Source organism: Orycteropus afer, unplaced genomic scaffold (assembly GCF_000298275.1).
Source record: "Orycteropus afer afer isolate SDZICR_OR568_19922 unplaced genomic scaffold, OryAfe1.0 scaffold00049, whole genome shotgun sequence".
Taxonomy (NCBI): domain Eukaryota; kingdom Metazoa; phylum Chordata; class Mammalia; order Tubulidentata; family Orycteropodidae; genus Orycteropus; species Orycteropus afer.
Window position 1 is genome coordinate 3,533,644 of NW_006921636.1, and position 10,294 is coordinate 3,543,937.

Consider the following 10,294-nt stretch of genomic DNA (forward strand, 5'->3'; position numbering starts at 1 on the left):
AAAACAGTAAGAATCATTATGGAATAGAATAATCTAGAAATATATGCTCAGTTTGTTGCTAATGAGACTCAAAAACTCACTGCTGACAAGTTGGATCTGATTCATAGCGGTGCCTTCTTGAGTTTCTGAGGTCGTATCAATATGGAAGTAGATTGCCCAGTCTTCCTTCCAAGGGAGGAGTGGCTGGTGGGTTTGAACCGCCAGACTTCTGGTTACTAGTCAAATACCTCACACACTATGCCACCAGAGCCTTCCTGTTAATGAGACAGAGCGAGTTAAAAGTACCACTTCCAATCAAGAGCTAGGAATTGTGCAGATGTTGTTTTCGTCTTTTTGCTGATCTAAATTTTCTATATTTCCTGCAGAAAACATATTCTTTTATCATTCTACTATTTTTTTAAAAAAATGCTTCTTTAATTCTAAACAAAATCTTTGTTTCCCACAAGCTTTTGAGAAGTCAACTGTTATGGTCTACATGCAAAAGTCAAACACTGTGTTGAGGCCAGCTACACGTACACTGTCTTATAAATTCAAACACATTCACAAATTTGATTCAGGCTTTCAGAAATGTTAATTTTAAGAAAAATGCTATCCCTAAATTTAAAAATTTAAAAAAAAATGTCTTTAAAGTTTATTATTAAATCTTCAATCCTCAGAATTTTTTATCCCCATCACTCAAGTCTGTTCTCTGCACCAAGGGAGAAGTATATGCAAAATGGTGGAATGGCCAAATCATTTAAAATGGAGTATTAGCTGCTTATAAGGCTTGGTTCAATGACAGAATTTAAGAGCTTAAATTTCACAGGTGTAGCCATCAGAAAAGGCAAAGCAAAGCAAACCATAACCAATACTATGGTGACAAATTTCTACCAGTGACAAATTTTTCAGTACCGCAACATTTTTCAGAACTCCTTTTGGAAGTCACATTACTTGTCCTCCTTAGTCCTTTTTCTGCAACATCTTCAGCTGTTCCCTTTCCCCCAATGTCTTACTTTTGCCTTCAACCAAGCACAAGCACCTCCTGAGAGCAGTGCCTCTCAGCCTCATCCGAACATTATAATTACTGGGCGAGCTTTTAAAAATCCTGATGCCCAGGCAGCACCCCAGACCAATGAAGTCCCTGTCTCTGTGAGTGAGACCCAGGCATCAGGACTATGAAAACTCCTTGAGAGATTGCAATGTACAGCAGGTATGAGAGTCCTGTCCTTGTGCACCTGGCTCAGGTGTGCTTTTGCTTCTGGGCTGGGATCTGCCACTCTCTTGGAAGGACTGCTCCCTGACCTCCAATCAAAACCCAAACTCACTGCCATCAAGCAGCATCCAACTCATAGCGACCCCTTCTTGTGTTTCCGAGGCAGTATCACTACGGAAGTTGATTCTCCAAACTTCCTTCTGAGGGAAGACTGGCTGGGGGGTTTGAGCCACCAGCCTTCTGGTTAGCAGTCAAATGCCTTAGGCACTATGCCACCAGAGCTCCTGCTCCCTGATCTCAGAAAGCTGCACACGCCGGAAGGTACACTGGCTCTCAGCCCATGCCTGGCTGGTGCAGGAGATGAAAGGCCACCTCTAGCTACACCTGGGATAAACTTAGGGGTGTAACTTACACTGCAGGGCTCGACTATGGTGACTGGTCACTCCCAATCACCAAGAGAGGCTTCTTTCTTAGACCTGAGTACCTTCCCTTACAACAGGAAAAATACATATATTCTCCTGGACCCACAATATAATTTTAAAAGTGAAAAGCCACCTGGTGGAGGACTTGGCCCACAATCACAGCCTTGCTTGGCTTCTCTCCTCCCTGTGTGATTCCCCTCTTCCGTCCCTGGTTTGTCCTGGGAGCACATCCCTAATAAGTCACTTGCACACAAACCCTTGTCTCAGGACCAACTGTGGCAGAGCTGCAGCTCATATGCACTCCATATATAAAGAGTCACAGAGTTCTAACCCAATTTTCTTGTCCGATCCTGTAGACTAGCCATTTTCTTCTTTAGAGTTTGCTGCAACAGAATTCTCTATTGGTTTCCTTGTATTTAATCCACTTATTCAGCCAACAGTATCAGCACCTACAATATCCCATGCTCACTACATCATCTTCCATTAATTGTCCTGAAGTGCCATATTCATGACGTCACCTTGTTGATCAAACACTTGCAGTGCTTTCCAACCACTAAAAGAGGTTTTTCCTTAGACTTGAGTAGGTTCCCTTATGAAAGAAAAAATAAATATATTCTCATGGACCTTACATGTAATTTTTTAAATGCATTATAATTTAATTTCAATATGTATATACATAAAACTAGTTATAAAGTCTTTACACTGACAACTTTGATACAACTACAAAGCCAGAATAAATTTTTAAATTATATTCAGATATAACTATAAAACCAATAAAATTTAAATTCACAACCTTAATTTAATGTGACAGATGATGCTGTTTTGCTGGAACAAAATCACTGATATTTTGTTTAATAGAGAAAGGATATGGTCTCAGGTTTGTTTCTGTATTTCAACTTGGCTGATACTGAGGCAAGGAGTAACCGTCTTCACAAGCATGCTGCATAAAATTGTATCAGTTATTCTGCAACTTTTTATTTTCCAATTCAAGTTATTCAGAACCAAAAGATTGCCTGAGAATAATTCTTGCATGCCAGTTTTACTGAAGCGTCAATTAATAACTCTGCAAAAATTATTTTGTTCACTTGAAGATAAGATTAGCGTCGTGTTGTTGAAATCATCACAAAATGACTATTTATCCCAAGTGCTGTGGAATCAGGAATGGTTTTAAGCTATGTTCCCTTAAAAGCAGATCTGAAACAAAGATTTGTGTCCAGGGGTTTATCTGGGAATCAGTCTCAGTAAGCACTGCTGGGGAAGTGGTTTAGAGAAAGAAACCAACCCAACCCCATTGCTGTTGACTCCAACTCCTGGTGAACCCATGTGTTTCATGGTGAAACTGTGCTCCACGGAGTTTTCAATGACTGACCTTTAGAAGCTGATCATCAGTCCATTCTGAAGTGCCTCTGGATGGATTTGAACCACGGACCTTCTCGTTAGTAGTCAAGCACAAATTGTTTGCAACACTCAAGGAACGGAGAAGAAAGGGAGGCCAATACAGTATGTGTTAATGAACTGGTTAGCTCATTTCCAACTCAGGGTAACCTTATATGTGTCAGAGTAGAACGTCCTCTCCAGGGTTTTCAATGCTGATTTTCAGAAGTCAGTCCCTGGGCTTTCTTCCAAGGTGCCTCTGGGTGGACTTGACCCACCGCACTTTCAGTTAGCAGCCAAGTGTAGGGATAAGTAGAAACTCCTACTTATCCTAGGAGAAGATGTTCTTGGTCTGGTATGTTCATCCCACTAAATGCAGAGGCAAACTCAATTTTGACTTTTCTCTGTTCAGACAATTGCAAGACATTTATACACTCAGCTTTTGAGATCATGGAGCCTGCACTAGGGGAGGCCATCACCAGACAGTACAGTCACAGGGCTGGTTTTCCATGATACCCTCAGTGCTTTTTCATCATCATCAAAATTAAAAAATAAAAGCAGTGTCATAGAGAATTTGCTAACTCCTGATTGAACTCCCTGAGAGGAAGGAGAGGTCCACTCATTTAGTAAGAGAAAAACTGACCAGCAAAATCAAAGGGCACCAAAAAAACCCAGCCCATTGCATCAAGATGACTCCAACTCACAGTGACCCTACTAATAAGGAGCCTATGGACAATAAAAAAGAGGAAGGCCCTCAACGAGATGGATTGACACAGTGGCTGCAATGACAGGCTCAGGTATAGCAAGGATTGTGAGGCTGGCACAGGCTGGCACAGGACTGGGCAGTATTTTGTTCTGTTGTACATAGGGTCACTACGAGTTGGAGATGATTTGACGATACCTAACAACAACAACAGACAATAGAACTGCCCCATAGTGTTTCCAAAGCTGTAAATCTTTATGGAAAAAAGGGCCACATCTTTCTCCCATGGAGCCACTGATGGGTTCATACCAATGACCTTTTGGTTAGCAGCTTAACCCTTTTGTGAGCCATAGAACATACATCACCAATCAACATTTTCAGCTTCTCAGGTTTCTTGGGAAACTGCTCTCACAGTCATAGTATGTGCTGCTGCCTGGTGGGGACCTGTGTGAATCTGAAGAACAGATCCTACCACCAGAATCCACTTGACACAAACGTGTCCCACATAATTGTATCAAAATTTATTTTTGCTTGATTTCAGCATGCCTTCCATGACTGAAAACACATGGTATCAACATAAAATTCAAATCAGGAAATAATTCAGTCAGTTCCACCAAACAAATCCACTACCATCGAGTTGATTCCAACCCATAGTAACCCTGCAGGACAGAGAAGAACTGCCCCATAGCATTTCCAAGGTTGTAAGTCTTTATAGAAGCTAGACTGCCACATCTTTCTCCCACGGAGTGACTGGTAGGTTGGAACAGCCACCATTTTGGTTAGAAGTGAGCACTTAACCACTGTGCCAGCAGGGCTCCTCAAATCAACATCTAGATACCTGAAATTCAAGGTCCTCTGAAGTCTCACCTGAAGTTCCCTCCATAAATGTTTCATGCTTACAATGGGGTCTTAACAGCTACAAGGTGCACACTTTTCTGCCTGCCCAGAATCCATCTAAATCCTGCAGGCCTTCCACGGACACAATTCCTGACCCTCATTTACCAATTAGTCATATGCTGTGTCCTCCTACCACTGGTCTTGTCTTGCTATTTAACATTCCATGCTTTCACCATGCATCTCCCTAGCTAGGATGTGATGTGTACAATGGGACTGAGTCATCTTTACCCAACGGAAGAAAGTGGATTCTGGAATCACACCAACCTGGTCATGGACATGGGTCCTGCCAGGTACTAGTTGTGACCTTGACCTCTCATTTGCCATCCATAAAAGACAGTATTGTTGTGTGGATAGATACCTGAGAGCACTCTGTAGAGTGTCTACCACAGAGCAGATGCCCGATAACTAGAAGCTCCCTTTTTCACTCTGTATAGATTTATTTCCACCACATGGCTTTCATTCTAGGAGCATTAAGGAATTTGAGTATCATCTTGAAAGTGTGGCCCTCAAGATGAGTTGAGAGACCTTTAGCTCTGCTGCAATTTGCTAATAATCTAAATAGCCTGGTGGGGGGAACATTTTTATAAGGCCATATTCTGGGAGGAGAACATCTGGATATCTCTCATTCTTCTCTTAAAAACTGTCTCGTCTATGCCCATGGAAAGATAAAGAGTTGATAAGAAATTCTCATGGCCACAGATAAATGTTGCTTATAAGGAAATTCTTTATTTGGCTGAAACAGATGTTCAGCTTAGGAATTTCGTGCAAGGGCACACGCTCCCTAGATGCATGCTCTTTGTTCACATTGACAATGACTGTGCAGCTGGAGACTGCTTCTGTAAGGCTCTTCCTCCCTAGGAAAGTAAGATTAAGAAACTTGGTTTCTAGGGTCCTGGCGACCAACAGCAATTGTTAAGACTTCTATAAAGTAAATATATGCTGGAATATACATGTGTATTTAAACAGACAAGCATGTAGGTATATATATGTGAAGTACTATATATATGTGAAGTACGTGTGTGTGTATATATAGGTGTAGGCATGTGTATAGGTAAATGCATGTATGTGACTTATGCACATATATGCACACATATAATAAAGCATGCAGAGGATACAGCTGCAGATACTCCTTAGATATAATCAAACATCTCTCAAGATTGATTTCCAAAAGTTTGAAGTATTAGGACTAAAGTCTTGTGGGACATTATGATCAACTGGCATAATATACTTCATGAAGCTTATGTTCTACATCTGATGAGTAGTGCCTGGGGTCTTTTAAGCTTGTGAGTGTCCATCTAAGACACGACTATTGGTCTCTACTTGTCTGGAGCCAAAGAGAAAGAAGGAAACCAAAAACTCAAAGAAGAAACTAGTCTTTAGGACTGATAGTCTTCACGAACCACAGCCTCATCTGCCCTGAGACCAGAAGACCAGAAGATGGTGCCTGGCTGCGACTACCAACCACTCAAATCAGGGCCACAATAGATGGACCCTGAAGCAATGGAAGAACATTGTGGAACAGAAAGTCAAATTCCAAAACCAACAAACAAAAAAACCCACCACACTTATTGGCCCCATTGAGACTAGAGGACTCCTGAGACTACTGCCCTGAGATACTTTTCAAACCTTGAGCCAAAACTAATCCCTGAGGTCACCTTTTAGCTAAATAGCAGATTGGATCACAAAATAAAGACTACCAACCATGAATACTGTGCTTCTTCCAATAATTAACTATTTAAGACCAAACAATCAAGAATTACTTTAAAACAAAGATAAGGATGTAAAGGGACAGGGAAACTAGATTAATGGAAACACAACAATCAGAACAGAAATATTGAGAATGATCCAAAATTGTGATGAATCTAACCAATGTCACTTTACAACTTGTGTAGAAATTGGTGAATGGGAACCTAAACTGCTATGTAAACCTTCCCCAAAAACACAATAAAATTGTTTAAAAAAAAGGATTCTATGAAGTTAACTTGGTAATCATTCATGGCTTTCTGTTTACATATTTGGTTATTTTGGCTTTTTTGGTTTTGCTTTTTGCCTCTACAGACTGTTTCGGGTGCCCTGGTGATGCACTCACGCTAAGCACTCAGTTGCTACCTGAAAGGTTGGTGGTTCAAACTCACCCAGTGGCTCTGCAGGAAGAAGACCTGGATCTCTGCTTCCATTAAGATCACAGCCAAGAAAACCCTATGGGGCAGTTCTACTCTCACATGGAGTCACTATGAATCAGAAATCAACTCGATGGCACCTAACAACAATGCAGACTGTCTTACCTTAGCCAAGACCAAGACCTAGGCTTCTACCTGAGTGTATCCCAGACAGTACACTCACACCAACTGCGCTGCACTAAAGGAGAACATTTTAAAGTCCTTTGTGTTCCTTAAAGGATCAATGAAAGAACTGAGAAGAATAACAGGCAACTTTTGAGCGGGAGCTTCTTCTTGAACAAATGAGCTTTTAAATCTACACTACATGACATTCTCTTGCTCTTTTGAGATGAAAATCATCTCAAAGAAGCAATGGGAAATGCCTACAGCTTGCTGAGTATTATAGGTGGTCCTTAGGTTACGAGCCGATCCTTTCCTAACTGTGTCTTTCAGTGGAATCTGCAGGTGAATCAGAACAGGTACAGATGGTTCCCACTTAGCCTTACGATTTCAGTGCAAGAAAAGGCTTGCAACCTTTGCAATGATTTAAAAGCTGCACAAGCTCCGCCCCCCCCCCAAGTAGGAGCTGTCCCTATGATGGAAGTAACCTGGGGATGGCAAGTAACCTGGGGACTGCCGGATATCATCTGAATTGGGGGCAGGGAGAGACCTTTCCAATTGGATGAGTCTGTGAAGCTGGGATGCTCAGGACTTACAGGTGAACTGCTTGCATGATCAGCAACAGAATTCTATTCACTCTCTTCACTAAGCAGGAGGCATGAGAATAAGTCCCCAAGTTACAACTGTGGGACTTTCACAGACAACTCATACTTGCCCTTTAATGTCATTTAATTTTCCCTCACTTAGAAAAGACTGAACCAACCCCTACTCACAACAAATTTTTCAGCACAATCACCTTTACTTCCTGCACATGAAGCTTTCACACCTCTGAAAAGAGCCTTTTCTTCCACTGAAGTAAAGGGAACTAAGAACCATATGCACCTGTTTCCATTTATCTATAAATTCAACTTAAAGACACAGTTAGGAACTGATCCCGTCCATAACCCAAGGACTGCTTCTAAGTTAACACTGCCACTTCCTGCAGGGCCAGTAATTGGAAAGCAGCTAAGTATTAAGTGCTAGAGGTGATGTGTGTTTTAGGACAGTGGCCTGGATCCCTAGGATTCCTTCTGTATGAACTTCTCAATGTTCTCTCTCACTGTCCTCTCAAAGCCTTACAAAGAATTTTCAGGGGCAAGGCTTTGAAAATGTAGCCTCTTCAATCAATTCTGTGAACAGAGTTTGTCCCAAAGGTGTTAGTTCCAGCCTATGGGAGGATATTTTCCTTTTATTTTTAAGCAGCGCACGTGTATTGGCTGAAGAGTATTTGGCTGCAAGTAACAGAAAACTACATAACATACATGTCAATTTTTCTCAGTAACAGAAATCCAAAAGTAGACTGTTCTGAGCTACTCCAGCTGTGTGAATATCAACAACAAACAAAGCTTCTAATTCTCCTTGCTTCTTTATTCTTAGAGTGTGACTTTTATCCTTACGGTCACTATACGGCTGTTGCACCTCCAGGCATCATGTCTATGTTCCAAGAAGAGAAAGGGGATAAAAGGGAAGAGCAAGAGGCCAAAAGAATAGGCCAATCAAGCATAAACCTTTTCTAAAATCTTTCTCAGAAGTCCTTTCTAGCACCTTCTGTTTGTATCTCATTAGACAAAACTGGACCAGTTGAATATCCATAGCTGCAAGGAAGCCTTCAGAATCAATGCTTTGGTTGAGCATAGGTCCTTTGCAAACAAATGTAAGAAGGAAATACAAGTCATGTCCAGGCAACTAGTAATGTCTATCACATGAGGATCTAGGGATGACAGTCGTGTTCAAATAGAAAGTTACTCACATTAAAAACACTAACATCTCTTGTTCTTGAGACATGACTACTTGCAACATGATTCTTCTAAGCGGAAAAAGCCAGACCATCCAAACAGGCATGCTAACTCGTTTGAAATCAATGAACATCAACCATAAATCCTCACAACTGGAGCAATAAGCAACATCACGATAAATGGAGAAAAGATTGAAGTTGTCAAAGGATTCACATTGCTTGGTTCTAAAATCAACGCCAATGGAAGCAGCAGTCAGGACATTAGACAACGTGTAGCACCGGGCAGGTCAGCTATGACGGAAGTCTTTCAAGTGCTGAGGAGCAAGGATGTCTCCTTGAGGACTAAGGTGCGCCTGACACAAGCCATGATAATTCCAATCGCCTGGTATGCATGTGAGAGCTGGACAATGAATAAGGAAGACCGAAGAAGAGTTGATGCTTTTGAGTTGTGGTGCTGGCAAAGAATACTGAAAGTATCATGGACTGCTAAAAGAACTAACAGATCTTTCCTGGAGGAAGTGGAGCTTGAATGCTCCTTGGAAGTGAGAGTGGCCAGACTTTGTCTCACCTACTTCGGTCATGTTGTCAGAAGGGAGCATTCCCTGGAGAAGGATGTCATGCTTGGTAGGGTAGAGGGTCGATGAAAGAGGGGGAGGCCTTCTACAAGATGGATTGACACAGTGGCTGCAAAAATGGGCTCGAGTATAGCAAGGATCATGGAGCTGGTACGGGATTGGGCGGTGTTTCGTTCTGCTGTGCATGGGGTCACTATGAGTCAGAGATGACTTGATGGCACCTAACAACAACAAGGAAAATGAGTTGATACTACTATTATTCAAAGTTACACACCAACCACCAATGCCAAAGATGAGGAAATTGAAGATTTTTACCAACTTCTACAGTCTGAAATTGACCAAACATGCAATCAAGATGTGTTGATTATCACTGGTGATTAGAATGCAAAAGTTAGAAACAAACAAAAATCACTGGTAATTAGAAAATATAGCCTTGGGTATAGAAATAACACTGGAGATCACATAATAGAATTTTGCAAGACCAATGACTTAATTGTTGCAAACACTTTTCTTCAACAACACAAATGGTAGTGATATACATGGACTTTGCCAGATGGAGTACACAGGAATCAGATTGACTACGTCTGTGGAAACAGGTGATGGAGAAGCTCAATATCTTCAACCAAAACAAGGCCAGGAGCTGACTGTGGAACAGTCCATCTACTGTTCATATGCAAGTTCAAGCTGAAGTTGAAGACAATTAAAACAAGTCCACAAGATCCAAAATATGACATCCCAACTGAATTTAGAGATCATCTAAAGAACAGATTTGATGCATTGAACACCAATGACCAAAAACCAGACAAATTGTGGGATGACATCAAGAACATCATACTTAAAGAAAGCAGAAGGTCATTAAAAAGACAGGAAAGTAAGAAAATATCAAAATGGATGTCACAAGAGACTCTGAAACTTGCCCTTGAATGGAGAGTAGCTAAAGCAAATGGAATAAATGACAAGACACAAGAGTAGAACAGAAGATTTCAAACAGCAGCTCAAGAAGATAGTTAATTACTATAATGAAATGTGCAAAGACCTGGAGTTAGAAAACCAAAGGGGAAGAACATACTCAGCATTT